This window comes from Lissotriton vulgaris, chromosome 6 (genome assembly GCF_964263255.1).
Source record: "Lissotriton vulgaris chromosome 6, aLisVul1.2, whole genome shotgun sequence".
Taxonomy (NCBI): domain Eukaryota; kingdom Metazoa; phylum Chordata; class Amphibia; order Caudata; family Salamandridae; genus Lissotriton; species Lissotriton vulgaris.
Window position 1 is genome coordinate 1861372152 of NC_141694.1, and position 3529 is coordinate 1861375680.

General features: G+C 43.5%; 1 non-coding gene across 1 annotated transcript; it reads right to left on the bottom strand.

Moving 5' to 3' along the window:
* Positions 1 to 2424: 2424 nt before the first annotated feature.
* LOC147709673 (U2 spliceosomal RNA) lies at positions 2425 to 2615 on the bottom strand. Its single transcript, XR_015297094.1, has one exon. It is a non-coding gene; the product is annotated as a U2 spliceosomal RNA (small nuclear RNA).
* Between the last annotated feature and the right edge of the window lie 914 nt (positions 2616 to 3529).

Here is a 3529-nt window from a genome sequence, read left to right on the forward strand (position 1 = left end):
GCATAGTTCATGAAGACCTTCTTCCATTTCTTCCACTGTATGGCGGGTTCCCCTGGGCTAGTTACAAAGAAAGGTGGGGGAGTCACGTTTTGCATATTTTCCCCACTTGCCTTTTGATTTTGCCACACCTATGGTTACTCGTTTGACCTGCCAACAGAAAACTTTTTTTTTGCGAAACAAATTGTAATTCGAGAATATACTGTGAGACAATAACCCTATGTACCTTGCTTTTTGGACCCTGATCTTCACACACCTTTGTATGCAGCACGGGGATCATCTCTTTCAGCATTATGAACATATATTGGCTAGGCTTTGTTTCAACGCTATTGGAGTACAAGTACTATGGGTGTTACAATACAAAGAGGGTGGAACTGGAAAACTTTGAAAAAAAAAATAGTCCTTGAGTCTATATATGCAAAATCCTACTGCTATAAAACAATTCAATATCTAGATTGTCCAAGGGTAGTTCACAATGCAGCAATGACACAACACGGGCCTATTTCCCTAGTGCCCACTAGATGGCGCTGTTCCGCTATGAATTCACTTTCCTCAGAGTCTTTCACAGTTGAATGCCCATCCTTTATTCCTTTTCCTAATGCCTCAATGTTTTGCGATTGTGAGTACGTGCTCTTCCTCGCGCTCGCCTTCGCTCAGTGTCACGCTCTTATTAATGTCTCTGCCTTGCGCTTGACTTACAAGTTGCCTTTGCACATTTCAGGTTTCGCCTAACTGTATCTTCCTCGCCGCTAGTTTTCTAAATTTCTCAACAGTATTACTTGACTCTCGCAGACCCTCACAGGCAGCTTGTTTTGAGATTCTATGCTGCTGTCATCGCGCCATTTCACCAGTCTCTGCTACGCTTGCCATTAAGATAGAGACGAGGTTTACACTTCTTTGGCACACATGTAACTGTTGTAGGAATTCTCTCTTTACTTCTCCACGCACCCAAAGCCACGCTTCATCATCCTTGGTGCTACTCTTGAGGCTTTACTTCCCTCCACAATGTTCAATATACCGGAGAGTACAAATGAACTAGATGCTTTAGCTGTCCTTCCTTACTTTGGCATGCTGTAAGTGCTTCGCGTGTTGGGGTCAGCTCCTCTCAAATCTTCTGTTTGTCCTCATCGCCAGTGTGAAATTAGATGAACAAGACTGATGCAGGTGAAAGTTTCCAAGTGAGCGATTTATTAGCAGCTCGTAAATCACTGAGGAGAAGGACCCCAACCTCACCTTGGAACGTTGCCTGCCGTGACATTCCAATTGATGTCACAGCGGCGCGTTCCAAGGCGGTGAGGGGGGAGGCGAGGAAAAATAGAATAGTTTGCAGTTCCCCCTGTGTAAGAAGATACCACATCCTCACCCAGAGACAAGTAGAAACAGGCTATTGGAAATGCCAGCTGGGTGGGCGGCGCTTATCCACTAGCACAGTGGAAGTTACCATTAACTGATAGAAGATGTAAAGATTTTGACATGCTCATTTTAGGGAATCAAGGTGACCGTACTCTTTTACATGCACCATCAAACCTTTTTTTCAGAAAAACTGCTGAGCCTCTGCCCTTTCTCTTAGTTTGATGCTTCAACTCAGGTGTACTTCCCGCTCCTCTCTCTACTTTTCCCCACCACGTCTAAATCTTTATGTGAAAACAGTTTCTTCCATATTTCAGCTGTTCCTTTTTCCCTCTATTACCCCATCCCCTTTGAGACAGGCTGGTTTTATTATTGGTTATATGGGTGATGCCTTATCATTGTTCAACATTAGGGGTACCTAGTACTTCGACCTATTGTTGTGCTGGACAGCCAACTGACACCATCCTGCCTGAGTAGAGCTTTTTAACAGATAGGTGGATGGATGGATGGATGGATGGATGGATGGATGGATGGATGGTTGGATTGATGGATGGATGGATGGATGGATGGATGGATAGATGGATGGATGGATGGATGGATGGATAGATAGATAGATAGTCCCCTAACAGAAAGTTGCTGCCAAGGACAGTCTCTGGTTCTCCTGCTCTGCTGCTTGCATCTAACTAACCCTCTGTATCTCTTTCTGTCTCTCTCCTTCTCTTCTTTCCTTCATCATGTCTCTATCTCACTCCTCTTCATTTGCAGAAAACCGTGACTTCAAGAAATAACTCTTACCCTCTCTTTTCTCTCCTTTCCTTCATTTGCCCCCTGTAAAAAGGATCCAAAAAAAAAGCACAATGCTGAAATAGTTGTCTTTTTCAGACATTTTTGTCTTTCAAAGCTCAGCCTCGACTCAGAGAAGAAAAAAAGTTCAAAAATAAATAAATAAAACAAGTCACAAAGGGGGCAAATTATTTTATTCACACCCAAACATGCTAGCATACTTTACAGACTTTTCCAGTCAGGCACTACCTTATTTTCTTGTCTTTCTTTCAACAGCATTGTTTTTCCTGGGTGGGTAAGTGCACCATTCCTGGAGTCACTGCAATACTAGGTTGACGTGTAGAGTGGACAGAGCAAGCTCCTATTCATTCTCCCTGTACAAACATCTATTTAATATATGGTATTCCGTTGACAGACGTATCAGATATTAAACTAATTTAGAACAGATACTACACTTGATCTTAACCAAAGGCCTGGGAAACGACAACCAGAATGGTGCCAGAATTATCGCTGCATGAAGCAGTCTACCTGTCTGCCTCTGGAAACTCAACCTACTTAGTTAGTTAAATGTGGACCACCAGTATCAGTTCACCAGGGTTCAATTACAAAATATAAGCCATGCTACTAATTCTGAATTAAATCATGCTTTTCCTGGCAGTTTTTAACTGTCGAGAGGACTTTCCAGAGCATCCTGCTGAAATCTTTCAACTGTATGTAATGGTAAAAGAAGAAAGACGGTTTCACGTTTTAATGCCGCCTTGCAAATTTCACTCATAGGTGTGTTGGATGAAGACATGAAACGTATTTAGGTTGCTCGTGTAAAAAATCCACATTGATGAAATTTCAGTATTGGACAAGGGACACTGATACCCGGCATGGGACTGTGTTGGCCAATACATGGGCATAGAGAAACATTTAGAAAACAAGCCTCTGACAAAGCTATTAGATCTGTGTTTCAACTGCTAATGGTTGCAGACACAGGCAAGCACAACTGCTGTTTGTCAGTGATAGCGTTTTAAAGCATGACCTAAGCAGCAGAAGACCCCAGAACTACAGATTGTTACCAGGCACCCTGACAGAGTGAGCTGCCCAATACTACAGAACCACAGGTTGTTACCAGGTGTCCAGACAGAGGGAGCAGCACAAGACTGCAGAACCACAGGTTGTTACCAGGTGTCCAGACAGAGTGACCAGCACAAGACTGCAGAACCACAGGTTGTTACCAGGTGTCCAAACAGAGTGAGCAGCAAAGGCAACAGAACAACAGGTTATTACCAGGTGTCCAAACAGAGTGACCAGCACAAGACTGCAGAACCACAGGTTGTTACCAGGTGTCCAAACAGAGTGAGCAGCAAAGGCAACAGAACAACAGGTTATTACCAGGTGTCCAGACAGAGTG